Source organism: Equus przewalskii, chromosome X (genome assembly GCF_037783145.1).
Source record: "Equus przewalskii isolate Varuska chromosome X, EquPr2, whole genome shotgun sequence".
NCBI lineage: Eukaryota > Metazoa > Chordata > Mammalia > Perissodactyla > Equidae > Equus > Equus przewalskii.
This window is the reverse complement of record NC_091863.1, coordinates 14,331,347-14,353,969: the sequence shown is the minus strand read 5'-3', so window position 1 is coordinate 14,353,969 and position 22,623 is coordinate 14,331,347. Positions and strand designations below refer to the sequence as shown.

General features: G+C 43.7%; 1 protein-coding gene across 21 annotated transcripts in view; it reads right to left on the bottom strand.

The window, feature by feature from the left end:
- Positions 1-22,623, bottom strand: part of PPEF1 (protein phosphatase with EF-hand domain 1) — a 122,710-nt gene that overhangs the window by 98,870 nt on the left and 1,217 nt on the right. For 3 of the 21 annotated variants that reach the window (XM_070605259.1, XM_070605262.1, XM_070605261.1), the window contains 4 exons: positions 21,721-21,774; positions 14,774-14,871; positions 3,518-3,604; positions 628-728 (listed from right to left, as the gene is read on the bottom strand). The gene's annotated coding sequence lies outside the window, so the exon portion shown is untranslated. Of the gene's footprint in view, positions 1-627; positions 729-873; positions 1,117-3,517; positions 3,605-8,495; positions 8,706-11,279; positions 11,475-14,773; positions 14,872-21,720; positions 21,775-22,217; positions 22,308-22,623 lie in introns of those variants that run through there. The other 18 variants (XM_070605260.1, XM_070605265.1, XM_070605273.1 and 15 more) reach the window with 15 other exon arrangements.

Below are 22,623 nucleotides of genomic sequence, written 5' to 3'. Positions count from 1 at the left end.
GAGACTCAGAAATTAAATATCCTACTCCATGGCACAGCTGATCAGTGGCAGAACTAAAGAGCCACTCTGCTTAATGATTAAAGAACAAAAATGTCCGTCCACTAGAAGGTTAGCTACGCCTTGGTTTCAGGACCCAATGTGGTCAACCTATGTAAGCACTAAATCACTAAAGAAAATTCTTGAACACTGCAAGGAATTCAGTTTCGCTTTCTTACAGATAGATGGAAACCCTGTGGTCCCCTAAGATAGCAAGAGGCCAAGGGAGCTAAAGGAAGATTTCTGAACATGAAACTGTGTAGCGGGGTTTGGGGAAGGGCCTAGAAGGGTCTCTCAAAGTATTCCTTCCCTCATTTTCTAGCTCTCACCCAAGAAACCACAGAGTTTTTCCAAATACCGAGTTCATTTGAAATAGGCCACAACCCTTCAGATTGCAAAGTCATCTAAATACATTTTTAAGATGATGACAATTTGCAATCAGCATCTTTGAGAAAAATCATTCCGAGAAATTGCAAAGCAATAAAATCAGCTCCGAGAAGTGCATGTTCCCTGTTCTGTTGCTACACAATATATGTTTATGATGTAGACTTCTGCTTGCCCCAAATACCTAAGAACAAATAAATGTATTACCTGTTTCTTCTGCTTGGCCAATGCAGAGGTTTTTCCTCACCTCAGGTGTTTCAAGAGAAACAAAAATGAGAAAAAACCTTCTCTATGAGGGATGCAGAGGTCTGAAAGAGAAGAGGTACAATTCCAGTTCTCTCTGGAGCACCACCCCTACACACACACACACACTCCACACATCTCACACCTCTGCAGTTCTCTGCAGAGAGAGCTCTTGCTTAAATAAATCAAGAAGTAAATACACACACGTACACAAAGAAATAACTCGAACATGCCCCAGCTGCTTTGCCTTTCAGCCTGGAAGGCGAGCCCCGAGCAGCAGATCCGGGAGAGGCTGGACTGGCCCGTGAGCCGCAGCTGTCTGCCCCAACCCTGCCCTGTTCTGGGCTAGGAGATAAAGGGATGCTCTCAAGTAATGGGCTGAGGTCACATGACTGCTTCCAAGGGGACCAGGCTCTGTACAAGCAGGACCAGGCTGCTGTTTGCATAAATAATCTGCATCAGTACAAAATACAAAATGAATTTTGGTAAATAAGAGCAGAAGAGCACTCAGTGGCTGACTCTTTAGGTCAACCAAGGATGATTTTTAGGGAACGTTACAGTAACCTGGGTACGATTAAGAGAAGGAAGTGAAAAAACAAAACATTCCTCTTTAGGACTTGAACAGGCATGGGTTTAAGGGAGCAGCTGTTGGGTGCTGTGCTGCAAATTCATTTATATGATGTTTTTATTCCTCCAGCTATTCAATCGGCTGCTTGTTGGAGAACCTGTCTGTGAGAGGGAGATTCACCTCTCTTCATCAGCAGAAAAGAAAAAGGAAAGTTGACCTGTAATTTTGCAGAGTTTGAGAAGGAAGAAGGGGAAGACATTTGAAAAATCAAAGTGCCAGTGTCAGTACTGGATGCCACCAGCCACAGTTCTGCTGTCTTTCGAGGCAATCCAGAGGTGATCTTGTTCCCAGAGTCTCACATTGACTGTAGCTGCACCGACAGCAATTTTCCTCCCAAACTCTTCCCAGCTGGTTACATAGTATATGCCTTTTCGAGCTTACTGGCCTTAGGCACCTTGAGCTGGGATTTCAAGAACTTCAGCCATCATCATTTCATAACCCCACCCAAGCTGCTCTTTAGCCAATTCCTTTCTGCAATTGAGAGCCACAGGAGATCCAGTAAAGTGGTTACCTAGCTTGCTATTTAATCTAATGGAGTCACTTTAAAAATAACTGGAAAGGCAGCCCTGGGCTTCTGTAATTCTATTAGCATATTAAATATTATCAGAGGGCCTCATTATGAGGCAATACAGCTGTACAGGTTTCCATGGCAGGGACTCTAAGACTAGGACCTGATAAGGCCACCATGCACATTGCAAATGATAGCATAATTACCCAGGCTTCTGAAAACTAATGGACAATGTCGCTATATGGCTGGGTTTCCGGCCAGATGCCTATTCAGTCCACAGTGATTAAATGATGGCTATGTCCAGATACAGTTGTTCAAATGTCTCCTCTGTGTGAAGCCTTTCCTGAATCACCAAGGGGGAGTTAGTCCCTCTGCCTTCTGGCTCTCAAAGCCATGTGTGTGTCCAATTATAAAGCTTCCCAAAGTGCACTGTAATTTGTCCTTTTACATGTGAAATCCTGAAGGATAAGGATCCATTTCATTCCTCTTGGCATCCCCAGCACCAAATGTATAAGAGGTACTCACCAAATATTTGTTTAATCACAGAAAGAAAGGAAAGGAGGGAAAGAGCTCGTGATTTAGGTGGTTGTTTTAATGGCCAGCCTCTGGACCATGAATTGGATTGGTTGTGCCCTTTATGTGACTTGTCTAAAATTTAGAATTTGCTTAAAATGAAGAACTTCACTGTATCTTCCCATTGTACAAAGAACGCTAAAGTGTTACTTCAAGCACCACAAAGAGTTCTATAGCCAGCCTCCAACTGCTAAACGAACCAGCACTGATGTATGTGAATAAATCACAATGATAACATTTATTGAGCACTTACTATGTTCTAGGCACTTGTAAATTTTACATGCTAATCTTATTTAATCCACACACCATCCTATGAGGTACAGTAGTCCCCCCTTTTCCAAGGTTTTTCTTTTCACGGTTTCAGTTACCCGCAACCACTGTCCAAAAATATTAAATGGAAAATTCGAGAAATAAACAATTCATAAGTTTTAAATTGCATGCCATTCTGAGTAGCCTGACAAAATCTTGCGCCATCCCACTCCGCCCCACTTGAGACATGACTCATCCCTTTGTCCAGAGGATCCACGCTGTATGCATGACCTGCCCGTTAGTCACTTAGTAGCTGTCTTGGTTATCAGATCAACTGTCATGGTATCGCAGTGCTTGTGTTCAAGTAACCCTTATTTTACTTAATAATGGCCCCAGAGCACAAGAATAGTGATGCTGGCAATTCGGACATGCCAAAGACAAGCCATAAAGTGCTTCCTTTAAGTAAAAAGGTGAAAGTTCTCAACTTAATAAGGAAAGAAAAAAATGGTACACTGAAGTTGCTAGGATCTATGGTAACTTTTACTCCAGTATACTGTTATAATTGTTCTATTTTATTATTAGTTACTGTTGTTAATCTCTTACTGTGCTTAATGTATAAATTAAACTTTATCATAGGTGAGTATGTATAGAAAAAAATAGTATATATAGGGGTCAGTACTATCCACAGTTTCAGGCATCCACTGGGGGTCTTGAAACATATCCCCCAGGGATAAGCGGGGACTACTGTATATACTATTATTATCCCTATTTACACATTGGGAACTATAGCCTGAAGTCAACCAACAAATGAGGAGCAGAGCTGGGATTTGAACCCAGACACTTTGACTCTAGAACCCCTACTTATGATCATTACACTATATTGCCTTGGTCAGCACCTTGTGTGGCTGCAAAATGAAAGTTCCAGCCTCTTCTCAAATGTTTTCTGGCTTTCCTCCAGCTAAGCAGGGATGTGTTCTCTCAGCCTGAGAAAAGAAAAAATAATGGGCAAAGTAATGTTAACAGTTCTAAACTCACTCATTAACAGACTTATCTCCCTAACAGTCAAGGTGGGTCAATTTATCTCTCAATGGGCACACCATCATATGAAAACAGCCAATAGGTCAGGTGAGAGTTCAACTACCCCCTCAGGGAAGGCCATGGCAACACCAGGTCCTCCTTAGATAAGACGCCTTGTGCTCTTCTATTCAATTCAACACATTTTTTTTCCAAAGATTTTATTTTTTCCTTTTTCTCCCCAAAGCCCCCCAGTACATAGTTGTATATTCTTCATTGTGGGTCCTTCTAGTTGTGGCATGTGGGACGCTGCCTCAGCATGGTTTGATGAGCAGTGCCATGTCCGTGCCCAGGATTCGAACCAACGAAACACTGGGCCGCCTGCAGCGGAGCGCGCGAACTTAACCACTCGACCACGGGGCCAGCCCCTCAATTCAACAGATTTTTATTGAGCACCCCCTATGTGGGAGGCACTGTGCTGAGGGACGGAAATTGTGAACAAGGGGCCGGTCCCTTGGCCCAGTGGTTGAGTTCGTGCACTCCACTTTGGCAGCCCAGGGTTTTGCCGTTTCAGATCCTGGGCACAGACCTAGCACACTCATCAGGCCATGTTGAGGTGGTGTCCCACATGCCACAACCAGAGGGACCTACAGCTAGAATATACAACTATGTACTGGGGGGCTTTGGGAAGAAGAAGAAGAAAAAGAAAAAAAAAAGAAGATTGGCAACAGATGTTAGCTCAGGTGCCAATATTTAAAAAAAAGAAAAGAAAAAAAGAAATTGTGAACAAAATGGGCATGAAGTAGGGCAAACACATAGGTAAATAAGAAATTAAAATAAAATTACAAATTAAATCTGTCTCCCCTATTGGAATATAAGCTCCAGGTACCTAAAACAGTGCCAGGCACATCATAGATATTTATTAAATGAGTAAATGAAAGCAATACAGTATGACAAAATCTCTAATAGGACAGGTAAGGGGGACAGAGAAAGAGCCCTATGCCACAAACGGGATGAAGGTAGGCTTTCTAGAAGAAGTGATGCCCCTGCTGAGACCTGAGGATTGAGCAGCCAGAAGTTAGGAGTTAACCAGAAGAAAAAAGGTGAGGGAAAGAAGAGGGTGTTCTTGTAGATACGTATATTTTGCAGTACTTAACCAGGATGTGAAATGGGAAAGGTAAAATAAAAATCAGAGCAAACTGAGTTCCTAGTTATAATGCTGCAATTAGGCTTACAAGCAGGTCGAGAAAAGCGTTTGTCTGCTGTGGTTGAAAAAGGGCAGCCCCTGCACCTCTGCAGCCTGGATTTACTCTTTCTTGGCTGCCTCGGCTGTCTTTCCTTTCTCACTTCCCCACTCCCCTACTGGGTTTGCTTTCACCCTCCAGATAAACTTGCTCTCAAATACTTGTCTCAGTGTCTACTTCTGAGGGAACCCAAACCAGAACACTCAGTTAGTCTGTAGTAGGAGCAAGCTATGGAAAGGCAGAGGGGAATGGAGATGGCTGCTTACCTCACAAGGAAGAGACTGGGCATTGCAGGAAAACCTCTCCTGTTTCACAAGCTTCCTAGAGCTGGCCACAGTTCCAATTTCTCCCAAAGAAAAGTAATTCTAACAGGCAGCTCCGACATACACTGGGGGGTATGCTAGAATCTAGGCAAAGCAGCTGGATTTGGGAAGAGACTGAAAAAAATGGTGTGTGCAGATCTGTTGGGTGGTGAGTACTTAAGGTGTCTGTGCACTCCTGGTCCCTGATACCTCAATGTCCTAGAGCACCAAAGGCGGGCTGGCCTCCCAGCTCTGGTGCTGGGGCCAATGGGAAGCAACCACACCCACTCCCAGCTTCCTAACACCTGGTAGTCTCCAAAAGGGGGTACCTGCCCCACAGCAGATGCACAGAAGGTCTGCTGGACAGTAGAAAACAAAATATCAGAACTCATATTTTTATCTATTTTCTTATTCTTTTAGAATTTTCTATTTTCATGTACGTTTGGCAATGTACACAGTATATGAGTTCAGTAGTATTAGTTGTAAGTAAATAAATATACCTGTACTAGGGGTCTATTCTCAAAAAGCTTTTACTGTGAGAGGTTCATGATCAAAAACATTTTAAGAACCTTGATTTAAAGAGCCTGCTTCCTTTTGAAGAGAGGGAAGGAATACCAAGTAACTTTACATTTCAATAAAGAAAAAGGATCGAGCATATTTCCAGAGATGAGTTCTGGGTATTGAAACACCACATTAAGGAGCCGGCCTGGTGGCATAGTGGTCGAGTTCGTGTGCTCTGCTTCAGCAGCCCAGGATTCATAGGTTCAGATCTCGGGCACAGACCTAGCACTGCTTGTCAGGCCATGCTGTGGTGGCATCCCACATAAAATAGAGGAAGATTGGCACAGATACTAGCTCAGAGACAATCTTCCTCACAAAAAAAAAAGAAAAGAAAAACCACAGTAAGTACGAGGAAAGAGAGGCTAGATTTGGAAAGTTGTTAAAAGAAATAAAAGGTGGGTTACAAGTCACTATCAGGTGAAAGAAATTCATAAAGGCCAGTGCTGGCCAGATGTGTCTGTTGGGGTCACCTTGTCAGCAGCCACAACGACAGGCTGAAACAGCTGTCACGTGTTGAAGTTTATAAGTTTGGCTTTGAAAAGGCTCCATCTTGGGTACAAAAGTTGTGCTTTCCATGGTTGTGATTTAATAAATAGAGGATTAGTAGATATTAGAATTCAAATTTTGACCACTGCTTAGTCTAACCCTAGCTTGGTCCTAGATGGCTTGAGCTTAAAAAAAAAATCTCCTTCAATTAACCCTGAATGTCCGTAAATCAAATCAATAAGCTTCACAGAGAGTTCCGGCCTGGGTAAGATGGAATAAGGACACTCTACCCACTCTACCCTGTCCCTCCCATTGATTGAAGCTATAAAAGCCGTACAGAATCCAGGGAGCAGCTATCTGAGGACTGTGGCAGGCAGACACCAACATGGTCCCCAATGATCCCCAACTCCTGGTATTCACGCCCTTCTGTAATCCCCTTCCTTTCACTGTAAGGCTGGACATAGTGACTGACTCCTAATCAACAGAATATGGCAAAGGTATTGGGATGTCACTTCTGTGACTAGGTTATAAAAGATTGTGACCTTCTGTCTTGCTAGCAGACTCTATTGCCTTTGCAACTCGTGTGCTTTTGATAAAGTAAGCCGCCATGTTGGAGAGGCCCACATGGCACCGGACTGAGGGAAGTCTGGCCAAAAGGCAGAAAGGAACCGAGGCCCTCCGTCAAACAGACCTCAAGGAACTGAATCCTTCCAACAACCACGTGCGCTTGGAAGTAGATCCTTCCCCAGTTAGGCCTTAAGATGCCTGCAGCCCAGCCAGCACCTCGACTGCAGCAGCTTGTGAGAGATCCTGAAGTAGAGGACCCGTGTAAGACACTCCCAGATTCCTGCCCCGCAGAAGCTGTTGGATAATTATGTGTATAAGCCGCTAAGTTTTTTAGTAATTTGTTACACAGCAATAAATAAGCCACACGAGGACTCTGAAAAGTAAATAGCAGAAGGCAGATTAAGGAAAAAGATCAGAGTTTGAAGCATCACCAAACTGCTGATGAGTTGACCAATTTTTTCCACCCAGTTCCCCCTGGATTCAAGGAAGCAGAAATTCAAATTAAAACCACAATGAGGGGCTGGCCCCGTGGCCGAGTGGTTAAGTTCGCGCGCTCCGCTGCAGGCGGGCCAGTGTTTCGTCAGTTCGAATCCTGGGCGCGGACATGGCACTGCTCGTCAGACCACGCTGAGGCAGCGTCCCACATGCCACAACTAGAAGAACCCACAACGAAGAATACACAACTATGTACCGGGGGGCTTTGGGGAGAAAAAGGAAAAAATAAAATCTTTAAAAAAAAAAAAAAAACCACAATGAGATAATACTGCACACCTATTATAATGGTTTAAAAAAATTCTAAATACCCAGTGCTGGCTAGGACGCAGAGCAACTAAAACTTTCATACTTTGCTGGTGGGAATGCAAAATGGTACAGCCACTCTGAAAAATAGTTTGGTAGTTTCTTATAAAGTTGAACATACACTTACCATATGACACAGCAATCCTACCCCTGGGTATTTACTTTAGAGAAATGAAAGTTTATATTCACACAAAAACCTGTACACAGGTTCATGTGGTCAAATACTGAAAACAGCCCAAAATGTCCTTCAATGGGAGAATGGATGCACAAACTGTAGGATATCCATACATTGAAACGCCACTCAGCAATAAAAAGGAACAAACTACTGATCCCCACAACCTGGATGAATCTCAAAGGCATTATGCTGAGTGAAAGGAGCCTGATTTAAAAGGTTGCGTACGTTTATATGACATTCCCGAAAAGATAAAACTATATGATGATGGAGAACTGATCAGTGGTTGCCAGGGTTTACAGGTGGGGGAGGGTATGACCACAAAGGTAGAGCAAGACGGAGTTCTGGGGGGCAATGTTCTGTAGCCTGAATAAGGTGGTGGTTACGCTAATCTATCCATGTGTCAAAATTCACAAAACTATAACAACAAGCTGATTTCACTGTACACTAATTTAAAAATACATTTTTTTAAAAGCTTCAGAGCTGGCTCTGGTTTAGTGCCTTTGGGTCTGCAGATATTAAGTCCCCACGGGCGGACTTTGACTGCCAAGGACCTTCCTAAATCACAGCCAGAAGCAGTGTCTTCTGCTGTAAACTATGAGCACTAAGGAAAACACTTGCCCTTCCCTCTGACTTCACTTTTAGCTCTCTATCCCTGGGCAAAACTCAAAACACAGAGATCCCAGTCAGAAAACGCACCCCATCCATTCTTTATTCAACAAGTACTTACTGAGCATGTTCCAGCGATGAGGCAGGGATAGAAGGATGAATACATTCTGATTCATTTCCCTACCAGGTTCATAGTGTAATGAGGGACATGGTCTCGTCCACAAATAATCTCAAAACAGGAGGTGTAGGTACAGAGATAACGCCCACGTTCTTTTGGAGTCCAGAAGGATATTAGCTCTGCTAGGGCAAGTCGGGAAATGTTCCATAGAGCCTGAAAGGTGAGGAAAGGCATTCCAGGGCGCACAGGAGCATGCTATAGTTGAGTAATGTTTCCTGAGACTGGGAGATAGAGGGTGTATAGAGCGGAGGATGGGGACGTGAACCAGGGAGGTAGATCGGTGCCAACTGTGATCATTCTTGTAAATCACAACAAAGTCAGACTTTAACCTGTCAGTCAGGGATTGCAATCTCAAATGCTTACATGGGCTAGGACAGATAATATAAATGAATAAGGCAGCCTGGGTGGAAACGATGGGACATTCTGGAGAGATTGTGTCTATATGAGGCAGCTGCTACTTACTGGTAGCTCCCTCTCAGGCTGCCATCCAGAAATGCTGGCCCAGTCTTGCCCGATGTAATTTTTCAAGAGAAGCTGAACATATTTTTATGTAAAATCTCCCTATTTTTAAATGTCGGTATATTTCTGCAAATTTGAAGATGCCATCGATTACAAGAAACATCATTATTTTATGTACCAATGAGAAAGAAAAAAGCCACCCATCAAATTATGACACTCCATCGATTTTAAGACACATTCCAATTTCAGAGGTGCTAAAATGTGAAAAAATGTGGATCTTAGAATCAATGAAGTGCAGTAATTCTCATTTTCTCAAAACACTATACAGACTCCATGGATTCAGCATGAGGCTGCCAGACTGCAAACTCTGTTTAAGTGAAGGGAAGCCTGAGGGTAATGTGATTAGATTTAAGCTTCAGGAAGATCTCTCTGAGGGTCAGATGGTGATGAACTGGGCAAAAGCCAGCCATAGGAAGACCAGTGAGGAAGCTCCTGCAACAATCCAGGAGAGAGATGATAAGGGCTGAATTAAAGCAGTGGCAGTGGGGATGGAGAGGAGGGGCCAAAGGTGAAAGCCCTTTAGGTAATAAACCCCACAGGCCCCCGACTGGGTAGAGGGAGTGAGGGAGACAGAAGCATCAAGAATGATTCCAAGGTTTCTAGCTTGGAATAATAAATGGATTCCTCACTTCTTCAACAATACTTACTGGGTATCTACCACGTGCCAGGCACTATGCTGGGCACTGAGGGTACAACAGTAGACAAGACAGACATGGTCCCTGCCCTCTTGTCATTCACAGTCTAGTGGGCAAGGTCATTAATTGCGGTACAGTGTGAATGGGTACAGGGGTAGGAAACGAAGGGGGACAGTATGTTTACAGTGGAGAAAAACAATGAGTTGAAATGTCCCATAGGCAGTAGACAATTGTTTAGAGTCCAGGAAATAAATCAGGTCTGTGGATTCTGATTAAATTGGTCAGCAGGTTACCGATAACAGCTGAGGTGATTAGAGAAGATAAAATAGCCAAGGCAAGCTTGTAGAGCAAAAAGGCAATAGGGGTAAAAGCAGAAGCGGGGGAATAGAGACATTTAAAGGGAATGAGGAGGAGGGAGCGAGCAAAGGAGACTAAACAAGGGACAATCTGGACAGGAAGGAGCCCAGGAGAGAGGAGAGTCTGCAAACCAAGGGAGACAGGTATTATCATCTAATCCAATATACCTTTATCTACAATTGCTGCACAGAAGTAATTTACCTTGGCAATGTACAATTCAGATTCTCAGAGCTATGGGGTTTTGCATGAACTCCAAACAGGCTTATCAGAACTGCTTCTTATTTAGAGAGCTGTGATATTTTTAAATATTGCCACAATCTGTTCCTTTAGCTTGTATGTGCTGGCGTTTTGCACGTATTTCAGTTTGACATCTAGCATGAATCAATGGCAGAGCAATGGTAATTCCTTACCTCTTCTCTTCCTTCTGCAGGAGCCATAATCTGCCACTCCAAGACAAAAGTAAAACAAAGGATATACATTTATGTAACTCCCTCTCATGTCAAAGCACTGGGAATTGGGCACTTGACCTAGGCACAGATGGTAGAGTCCCCTTGCAAGATAATCATGAGGCTCTTGGCCCAGAGCTCTGTAACGGGTGAGGCTGTGATGCACAGTAAGATACTCTGGTCCTCTTGAGGGTATTATGTTAAGCGAAGTAAGCCAGATAGAGAAAGACAAACACTGTATGATTCCACTCACGTGTGGAAGATAAACAAACACATGGACAAAGAGAACTATTTAGTGGTTACCAGGGGGAAGGAGGGTGGGGAGTGGGCACAAAGGGTGAAGGGGCGCACCTATAAGATGACTGACGACTAATAACGTACAACTGAAATTTCACAATGTTGTAAATTATCATAACCTCAATAATAAAAAAAAAAAGATACTCTGGTCTACCAGACCTGTTCAGAAAGGCCCTTCACTTTATAGCAGAGGAAACCAGACCCAGAGAGGTTAGGTAGCCTCCCCAACATCACAGTCTTATGACTTGGTGGCCAGCACTCTTCCCACTACATCAAGGTGACCCAATTCTACCCTATAAAGATAGCTCCAATATAATAGATACTAAAGTATGATAAACTCTGTACACAAAACTTAAAGTCCACAAGAATTGGCCAAACAACTAAGCAAACAGAGGAAGAAGGTGAACTTTCAATCATGTTTCCATGCCTACCCAGATTTCATTCAGTCCATCTGCTCCTTTAAGAGTTCTTACCCTTCCCTCTAAGTTTTATCAGTCCACACAGGCTCCAGGAAAACAGACTCCTAGATCTTCACTTTGCTGGCTGCTGAATCTTTCAGCCTGATCTGTAGGCTCAGGACACAATCCATCATCACGCTTATAGGTCTTAAAGAGGAGTGCTCAGCCTCATCTGGAATTCTGCAGAGGTAGATTCTAGCATGATTCTTTAATAGGTTGCCTTGGCAACTCCACAATGCCAGATGCAGGTATGACAGTACCTGCCAACAGTAACGTGAATAATACAACCTGGATGAGAGAACCACTTCCTGCTTATTGGAAAGGCAGGTTCCAGGTTCTTCAAGCTTTCTTTTTGCCACCATTGCCTCCCTGTCAACCATTGTTGTGTTTATGAACATAGAAAACAAAGAACAGTTGGTTTCTAGAGGAATGTTGAAACCATTAACTAAAACAAGGCCTGGGAAAGATCCATGGCTTTCTTTTCAAAACCCTTGCTATTATTGCCTCAGATGACTAAGAGTTTATGGTGAAGCCCTTGGAAAAGTTTTTAGAGAATTTTCTCTAAGAGCACTTATTCTTGTCTTGGCTTTATTCATATATTCATTCTACAAATATTTGTTGAGCATCTATTGTGTGCCAGGCACTGTTCTACACCCTGGAGATATAACAGTTAACAGAACTGACAAGGTCCTTCCCTCACAAAGTTTATAGTCTAGTGGGGGAAGTAAACATTAATCAAATCATAAAAATAAATTAGGAAATTGCAAAGGAGAAGTACATGTATCATGAGAGCGAGTCAAGAGGTCAAGCAAAGGCTTCTCTGAGGAAGTAGCCTTTGAACTGACATCTGAAAGACAAATACTGATTAACTAGGTGAAGGTGTTGGCAGGGGGATAGAGTCAAGGACATACTGGAGTTAAGCCTCAGTGACCTGGAGTAGATAACTGGAACCTATGATTTGGGGACTTTCAAAGGAGAATCAAGGGTTTAATGTAGGTCTTAGTTTACTAAAGGTGAAGTTAGTATTTTCACCAATATTCCAAAGAATGCACAATCTGTGAGTCTCATTTATATAAAACTCTCTAAAACAGTATTTCTCAAACTTTAATGTGCTTATAAATCACCTGGGGATCTTCTTAAAACACAGATTCCTGGGCCCAGCCCCTGGAGGATCTGATGCAGTAGGTCTGCAGTAGGGCCCATGAATCTGTATTTCTAATAAACTCCCACGTGGTGGAGCATACTATGAGAGGTGCTACTCTACTGCACGGTCTGATTTTTATTTAAACCTCCATTTCTTTTTCAATCCACTCTTTAAAGTCAAACTATATTCTACAATGTTCTTGCGATTTTTAGGGTCAATTCAGTAGTATCAGCAGAACAAGAGAACGTTGTGATATAGAAATAAAACAATGCCATAAGCTAAAGACTTCAAATATTTGGAAAGAATGAGAGAAATAACAATTATAAGCAAACTGAGGTATCAGTAATGTGGTGAAACTTCATTAATTGACCGCAGTGAGGTGGACTGTCATTCTTAGTGAAAAGTCCAGTTTACAAAGCAGTTTTAAGGAAACATAATATAAATTAACTTGATGTAACTAAGGACAGGAAATTTCTATATGTTTAATGACTCTTTAACAGGTAGATAAGAGCTATTTGTAATGAACTCCTTCATATTTTGAATAAAGCTCTGGATTCTATATTACATGAGATAAAAGTAAGCTCCCTGTTCAGGTCTCTGTTTCTTAGTACTGAACACAATTCCCGATGCTTTGCCGTGTCCCCACTGGTGTGGCTACGTGAAAAGGACGCTATGAAAGCCAGATGGTGGGAGATCCAGGACTTCTCTGGATTGTTTTTCCTGAGAAGGCTGTGAAGTTAATATAGGTCCTGGAGCAGAGTGTTGTCCTTTTAAAAAATTAAAAATGAAGTCTCTGCACAGAAGAATAGGAGGATTTAGGAAAGGGGACCAGCAGTAAGTTCTTGTAATTTCAAAGAAATATCAGCTCTGCCACTTATGACCTGGGGAACTTAGGCAACTTATGTAACTTGTCCGAGCCTCTGTTTCCTCATTTTGAAAATGGGAATAATAATATTTAAATGGAATAATCTAACTGGAAAATTCTTAATAAAGTGCTAAACAGATATCAGCTACCATTTCTAGGAGAGACCTTCATTTCCTGAGAGGATACACATCCTCGAGAAGAAATGTAGTCTCCCCTGTGGGTCAGGATGTGTCTGGGAGCATACTAGAATCCGGTTCTAGAGTCAGATTGCTTCGGGTCATTTTCTAGCTCCAACGTTTAACAGCTGTGTGTGAGCTTGGGAAAATTACATAAGCTCTCTGTGCCTGTTTCTTAGAAAACTGGGACAGTAATAGTACCATCCACACTGGGTTGATCTAAGGAGTAAATGGGTTAAGACATATTGTGGCAGCCACTGATAGTTGCCTAACCAATAGCCATTCTCTCTTTCTTCCTTACCAATAAAACCCCAATTTTGTTCTAGGTGGCAATGGGCAAACAAAACTTGATTTGGTAGGATCCCTTGCAGGTAGGGGTAGTCATGTGACTCCCTTCTGGCCAATGAGATATAAACAGAAATCTACTGGCTGAGGCTCCCAGAAAAGCTATTTTCCTGATAAAAAGACAAGACTCACCGGCCTGAGCACTTTTCTCTTTGCCCTTCCCCCATTCTGCCTGGAACCAAGACCCAATGCATGGAGGAGGAGCAGCCCTCTTGTGCACATTAGGAAGAGAGCAAAAAGATGGAAGATGAGCCTGAGCCATGGATGACAATGTGAAGCTGCTTCTTTCCTGGCTTCACACCATATGAGATAAAAACCAACCTCTCTGTGTTACGTCCCTGCTATTTCACTGACCTTATTACATGCAGCCAAATACATTCTCCAACCAATACACTTGTAAAGTGGTTTGAGTGGTGCCTGGTTCATAGTTAGTAGTCAATAAATGTTAGCTATTATTATTATTATTTGCCCAGCCTTCTGTTCCCTAACCAAGTGGCTGTCAAGTATTCCCCTCAGTGCCTTGCAATAGTACCCCAATTTTCCTTTTGAAATCAACCCCCTCCCTACGCTCAGCCCTGCAGTTTGCATGGGATTCATACCACCCCCCACTCTTAGTGTGGGCCCTGATTGGCTTAAGCCAATTAGCACAGCCTAATTCCCCAGCAACAGTGACTATTCAGGGATAGCACACAACTCAGGCCTAAGGCAGTTAGCACACCCTCTTCTCCCGGCAAAAGAGAGGGTTCAGATGGGCATGTAGCTAAAGACAGGCAATATGAGTGAACCTCGGGGCTCCCGGGAAGAGCACTGGGACATAGTCTCAGTCTTCTCCCCCAAGTGTGGTGCTCTGAGCAAGGCTGTCATCATGAGGAGAGCCAGTGTGGGGGCTGCAATCGATACATGGAGAAGGGCAGACCCAGAGAAGGGCGGGGAAATGGAGCTGGAGCTCTCCATCATAAATTTCTGGATGAAATTTTACCTTTGGAATTTTCAAGTCAGATTCATTCGAGACTGGTTTCGCTAACTCAGTTTGGGTTGACTCCTCTGTCACTTGCAACCACAAGGTTCCTTCTGATACTGTTAGATGAAAACAAGAATAATTGAATGTAAGGATTATAGACCTAGAGAGGAACTTTTCAAACTCTGGTCTAGTGCATCTATTTAATGGAATCTATAGTCAAGTACAACATAAATTCATACCCAAATCAGCTTTCCAAAAGAAAAGAACAGCAATAAAATCTACAATGTGCAATTGTGTAAATTCATTCAAATTTCTCTTCCAAAAGAAAAAAACTCAGCCAGTTGAAAGTGTTTTGTTTTCATTTTTTGTAAACACATCCAGGAGAACTCCTTTAAGACTAGATGTGCATCTGGGTTTTAGAATGAACGTTGGACCCAGAGGCAGACACTGGAAACCTATGACTACTACTGAAATAATATTCACAGACAGTTGTCATGGCAGCCTGCTCGTTCTGCACAAAATAGAACCCACTGCATTTTAACAGGATTTAGCAGAGGAAAGCTGCTAGCCTGCAGACAGACTCTAACTGAGTTAAGCTACTAATTGGTTTTGGTTTTATTATTATATAAGGCCTTCAGACTATAATTGTATCCCAAAAAATCACAAATACTTAAAATCATTAATAAAGGCACATAATGATTTTTGTTTAACACTGGCATCACTCTTGAAATCTTCCCGTCAGACTCTGAGGAACAGCGTGGAGGCGAGTCCTGTGGTGTGCACACTTGAATCCACTTGTAAATCTAAAGAAGACAGTAAGTGTTGAGGAAGTAGAGGGAGTAACCAATTTCATTTCTGTCACCAATTAGCACTGCCTGGATGCTGCTCTCAGATATTTCCTTTTAAGTGGGGCTCTGTAGGAGTGGGGAGTAGCCAAGTTGTTCTGTGCTCAGTTACACAGTCCCAGGGGAGTGACTTTAGAAAGTGGAGGCATCTCAAGACATAAATAAGGGAGGGAGAGACAAAGTGCTTTTCTGTTTCCCTCTTGAGTGGCTATCTCATCAAATCTAAGCTCACTGAATGTGACTGTGGGTGCTTTGGAGATTACAGATAGCTGGTGTTTGAGAGGAAGACCACAGAGGCCATCTCTACTATTAGAAAGGTTTTCACATATCACCCTACTCCCCTCTCCCCTCTGCCTTCCCCTCTTTTGAGTTTCCTCTTTAAGAGAGAGGAGACAGGGTCTAATCCAAATCCAATAGCGTCGTAAATTAGGAAAACCACATCAAGCCATTATCATCCATTAACATCTTGGAACAAATAAGTCCTTTGGGTAAACTAATGTTCTTCAGACTCCTTGACATGGGGCCATGTCATATACTTTTTTTTAAACTCCCACACTGTCCCACACTGTGCTCCTAGACATACGGCCGGCATGCGACATAAACAACTTTAATCAGGGGACAGGAACACAGGGCAGTTCCTCAGTAGCTGGTGGGCAGATTAAAGACATCATCAAAATGGGACAGGAGACAGCTAAGGGCAAGAAATGTGGAAATGTTGAATCAGAGGGATTGTATTTTCTTTCATGTAACTGAAACTCCCACTAAACAATGGTATTAAAAACTAGGGGTTTTGTTTTTCTCATGTAACAAGGAATCTGGAAGTAGGAAATCTAGGGCTGGAACCCAGGCACCTTCCTTCTTTTAGCCAAACCATGTCGCTTTCTTCTTCAAAATTGTCAACTCATGGTCACAAGATGGCAGCTTTACATCCAGCATCACATTTGCATTCCAGGCAGAAAGTGAAGGACTGAGGGGAAAATGGGACATACCAGGTGAGTCTACCTCCTTTTAAAGAAATAGCTTTGGAAGCCCACCTACTTCCATACATCTCATTGGCCAGAATTTTCACACAGTCTCTTCTAGCTGTAAGGCAGCTTGGGAAATCAAGCTGTTTTAGCTGGACACATTGCCAAATCAAACAAAATCAGGCAGTGCAATGTAGAGGTTAAATATAGCCTATGGTGCCAGATGGCCTGGGTGTAAAATGCAGCTCCTTCATTTACTAGCTGTGTGACTTACTCAAGTTACCCAATTATTCTGTGCCTTGGTTTTCTCATGTGTAAATTCAGCAAGATACTAGTACCTTTCTCACAGGGTTCTTGTGAGGATTGAATATGAATAAAGGGTTTAGAATAGTCTCTGATACATAAGTCTTAAACAAGTGTTTATTCTTCTAATTTTTATTATTGAGGAAAAGAAGAATGGATATTAGACAAGCAACTAGCAGTGTCTGCCACAGATGTGTCACCCACTCTATAACTTGACCTGTCCTGGTTACCGTGCTACATGGGAGCAACTGCCCTGCCGCATCAAGAACCGCTGGCTCCCAGGAGACAGGGAAACCAAACCCCTGCCCTGCCAGAAGCAGCGATTCCCAGGACCATCAGCTTCTTTCCCCATTTACCGGGAACTGAGGGCAACCAAAACTTCCCAGGGTCTGAGCAGGCCACCACTGCCAGCCACTCTGCTGCTGCCTAGCCATTCTAGACATGAATCATCAGAACTCCACCTGTTGCAAGTGTCAGTAAACCCAATCCCAGCTGGCCTAAGCAAAACTGGAAATGCATCCTCCAAATAACTGAAGAGTCCATGGCTATACTTAAGGCATGACTTGGTCAAGGCCTTAAACGATAGGACCCAGTCACTCTACTTCTCAGCTCTAATCCTTTGCTGTTGGCTCCATTCTCAGGCTTCGGGCAGGTAGCAGACATCTTTCATGCTTGGTGGTCACCCATCACCTTCTCAACAGCCTCCCTATGTTTTGGTAATTCCCCACATTTGCCTCCTGCCTCCCCGAAGGAAAACAAGAAATTTGCTTTTCCAGCCTCTCTCATAGCAAGAGCACAGGTGTGTAACTTAGGCTCTGCCAGAGATCTGAATTGAGAAAACAGCAACACGAGGAGTGGAAGGGTTATGAAAGCCATCTTCTGACAAGATTAGCGGCTGAGGGGTCTACTTTTCAGAGGCAGCAGGGATAGAGCTTCTGGGAGATTCTGCAGAGAGGCTCCATCACTGGTTGGGTCATTAACTCTGTACTCAGAGGGTGCAGTACTGGGTGTCTGTGCTGGTGCAGCCCCACAGTGAGACTGAGACATTATTTCTGGCTTTGGAGTCTCCAAGGCCTTCTCGGAGATCCTGTGAGCCACTGAATATCCTTTAATAAACTCATTTTCTTCATAAACTAGCAGGAATGTTGAATCAGCTTAGGAGACATTATGCTTTGGAAACAAACAACCCACAATCTTAGTGGCTTATGATAATCCAGGTTTACTCTTCACTCCTGTTCCACGGCCTGCACGGGTCGGCTGCAGTTCTGTAACATGTGGTCCTCCCTCTAAGACTCAGACCAACCTTGCTCTGGGGCACTGCTGCTCTCATAGCAAAGGGGAGACACTGAGGTAGTGAGCCACAAGCCGGCTCTTCACGCTTTTGCTTGGAAGTGATACACATCACCTCTGCCCACATTCAATTGGCCAAAGCAAGTCACTTGGTCAAGCCTATTGGTGGGGCCATGGTGTAAAAATCCTCCATGGGGAAGAGCAGTGAATATTTTGGACAAGATAGTGGTGCTGTATGCAACTAAGAGCCCCGTCCGACAAAACGCAAGAGGAAGCTGGCAGCAGAACCTCCAGCCTCTGGATTGTCTCACGTTTAAGTCCAGGGTGAACAAGGAAATGTCTCTTCTCGGGAATTCAAGCAAAAGCCCCAGGATTAACTCTGGTTGGGACTGACTGACCTGGCTTCAGTCATCGCCAACCCTGCACAGACACATTCAAGGCATATTTATTGAGCACGTACTGTGGACTATAGTAGTGAACAAAACCAAATCCGTGCCTTCTGGAACTTTCATCCTAGTCGAGGATAGTGGGGACATGCAATCAACAAAATAACTAAATATCTAGACAATTAGATGGTGATAAGAGCTATAGAGAAAAATAAAGCAGGAAAGGGGGATACTGAATTTCCAGGGTGAAGGGAAAAAGAAAATAGCAACGTTAAATAGGGCAGTAAGGAAAGACCTCAATGAGAAGATATTTGAGCAAGGTAAAGAGAGCAAAGGGTGACCTAGGGAAAGAGCATTCAAGGCTGAGAGAACAGTAGGTGCAAAGGCCCTGAGGCAGAAGAGGCCTATTGTGTTTGAAGAACAGCAAGCAGGCAAGTGTGGCCCGAGGAGAGTAAAAGAAAAGGCATACTAATAGGATATATGATCAGAGAGGTAACGGATAGGTCAGATCAGGTAGGGCCTTGCAGGCCACTGTAAGGCTGTGGCTTTCATTCTAGTTAAGGTGAGGAGCTACTGATGGGTTTTGAGCAGAGGAGTGATAAGATCTAACTTGGGTTTTAAAAGAATCACCCTGGCTACTGTATGGAGAATAGTCTGTAAGGAGAAAAAGGCAGAAGCTAGGAGGCCAGGATACGAGGTTCTTGGTAATGATCTAGGCAAAAAGGGACTGTGGCGTTGATTAGTATGTAACAGGAGAGATGGTAGAAAGCAATCAGATTCTAGGTCGATCTTGAAGGTGAAACCAATAGGATTTGCCAGTGAGATCAGAATTGGGGTGTGAGAAAAAGAAGAATCAAGTATGATTCTAAGTATTAGGCCTAAATAATTAGAAAGATGGAGTTGCCCTTATCTGAGACAAGGAAGACTGAGACAGGACCAGATTTAGAGGCTGGAGCTCAGAAGCTTACAGACATAACAGGTTTGAATGCCTGTTAGATATCTAAATGGAAATGTTGAGTAGGTAGATCTGGAGTTTAGGAGAAAAGTCTGGACTAGAGATATAAATTTGGAAGTCATCTAGGTTACAGATAATATTTAAAGCCATTAGACTGAATGAGGTCGCCAAGGTGGTGAGAATGAATAGAGAAGTCCAAGAACCAAGGCCTGAGGTCCACCCATGTTCAGAGGTCAAAGAGATGAGCATCCAGCAAAGGTGACTAAGAAAGAGCAACCAGTGAGGTACGGAACAAAACTCAGGAGAGGATGGTATCCTAAAGCCAGGAGGGGAAAGGGCTTCCAACAGGAGGAGAAGACTTGGAGAGAGCACCTACAGACAAATCTTTCTAAGAGTTTTGCTCTAAGGAGAGCAGAGAAATGGAAGTAGCTAGAGGTGGAAATGCAATTAAGAGATTTTTTTTTTAATAATGAGAGAAATTACAGCATGTTGGTACGCTGATCAGAACAAGCTAATGGAGGAGTTAAATAACGATGTAGTTGAAAGAGGGGAGAATTGCTGGGGTGATTTCCTTGAGTAGGAGAGAGCAAGTAGAGGGCAGGTTTTTGAGAGGGATGCAGACCATTCATCTAGGGCAGGATTTCTCAGCCATGACACTACTGACATGTGGAACCAGGTCATTTTTTGTCGGGGGGGCTGTCCTGTGCATTGCAGGATCTTTCACTGCATCCTTGGTCTCTACCCACTGGATGCCAGTAGCACACCAACCCCTCGCCCCCGAGTCATGACAACCAAAAGTGTCTGAAGACATTGCCAAATAGCCCACAAGATTTTGCTCCCCCTCCCCCCAGGGGGTATTCTGAGTTGTCATGACTTGTGGAGGGGTGCTATGGGTATCTAGTAAGTAGAGGCCAGGGATGCTCTGAAACATTCTATAACACATAGGGCAGCCGCCCACGACAAAGAGTTTCCCAGTCCGAAATGTCAACAGGGCTGTGGTCGAGAAGCCCTGATCTGGAGGAAGAGCCCCGGCCTAGATCTATGAGGGCACACATGCAGGTGGGTGGGCAGGTGTGGTGGGTTCTTGTGGGCGTTCTCTTCTGATTGCTTCCATTTTGTCACTGAAATAAGGAAGCAAGTTCATCAGCTGTAAGTGAGGTTGGGGAAGGAGGTACAGGAAGTTTAGGGAGAGAAGATATGAAACTGCCCTTTAGGAGAGATGGAGAATGAATGGACAGGGAAGGGGACACATTCTGGGCCACGTTAAGGGTTCACTTGAGGTAAGTAGTCAAGAAGTGAATGTGAAACCAGTTGGCCTGGATGTGTCTTCTTCTTGGGGCCATATTCAGGGACCGAGTAGGGAGAAAGTTGGATTTAACAGATTGTGCTTTTGCCAATAAATACAAGCAACAAAGGGGCAAATGAGTGATAAAAATGACCACAGAACTTGAGTGGGCAAGAAGACAGAGGGATGTAAGCGAGTATGAAAAGGTAGGCAGGCAGAAAGCAACAAATATCCATTCCAATAGGCTAGTTTCAAATGTTTTGAACATGAAGAGCTACAAAAGGGGGAAAATAAGGTGAGCTCTCTCATACTAAGGTAATGACTCACTTTTCTTAGTAAATACTTGAGTATTCACGGAAAGACAGAGCACAATGATTTCTAAATGAAATGAAGTGAAATGAGCTTCCTAAGTCAGCTTGGTGTTTGGGGCTGTGGTTTCTTTGGTTGCGTTACTCTCCCCCATGAAGCCTAACACTGAGGAAGCCGCACTCAACATGTGAGAAATCAGAGGACTCAAAAGTTTGAAGTGACTTCTGTGTTTAACTATTAGTTCGTTTATGTATTTGTCTTTTAGTTGTTGAGCTGCTTATGGGCATACCTGGGGTTGACAGGCCTCACCAATCTGACTGAAGAGACTGAAGTGCCAGGCACAACTGTGGCCATCTGAGGCACTATCCATGACGCTGGTGGTTTCAAGGTGAAAGTCATCAACAGTTGCTGCCAGCAGGCTCTTGGTTCCCACTTTTGAGGATTTCATTTAAAAATTACAGAAGGTAAAAAATAAAAGGTATCCACCTCCTCCCTGGCTTGCATACGAAATATCACCAGAGACCAATGGCACTCTTACGGCCACAACATGTAGCCTTTAGGAACACGGGCCTCCCGAAATCGCTCAGGTATCAGGAGACTGTGGATGAGCCCAGCCTGGCCACTCACCTGTGGAATGGTCGCAGGCAAGGCATTCAAACTCTTCAGCTTCAACTTCTTCAGCTGAAAAATGGAGATAGTAATACTTACCACGGCTTCCTCAGAGGAATGTACGTGAAAGTGCTTTGTAAACCATGTTGCACTTTACTAATAACAGAGATTCTGACTACCCCTTAAGGGCAGCGGGAGAGTGGAAGAAGAGTCTCCCTCCTTGTCAGAATGGAGAAATGCAACAAGAGTTGTCCACTAAAGGCAGAAACCTGTGTTGTGCGCATCAGAGATGCCCCAGCTTCTTTTCTACATGGAGTGTACGTGTGGGAACTCAGCCAAAGCTTGCAGTTGGTGAACCCACCCTTATACCAAGGGGAGACACTGCTGGAGGGAGAGCAAAGCACTCTCTAGAGACAAACCAAAACACAACTGGTGAGTGTAAGTCCAGGCCTGATTCCTGGCAGCCCTGTTTTGAACTGACAGGGGTTTGGGAACAGGTGAGACATATGTATTACCGGGCATCCCGGCAGTCATTAGAACTCATTGACTAGCAGAAACATGGAGCTTTCTTTCATGAATTCATCCTCCGGTTGGTGGCTGTCCACTCATGGTCATCTCATGGCTCATAATCTAAGCATCAACTGCTCAAGAGGCCCCTGGAAATGCATCAACAAAAAGGCATTCTGGAGGCCCCATGATGAATATTACAGGGAGCTAACAAGGACTAGGAAATCTGGTACTAGAGAACCCAAGCACTAGCTGCAGGCCTGCCTCTAACTATTTCTGTGGAAGAACTTACATGGCAGATAACTGTCTGCATTTTCCCACCAGGAAAGCAGGGATGACATTTAGACCCAGAGGACAAAGTGGGGGTGTCTAGTCCAATCCTCACACATTTCACAAAGGAGGACACTGAGGCTT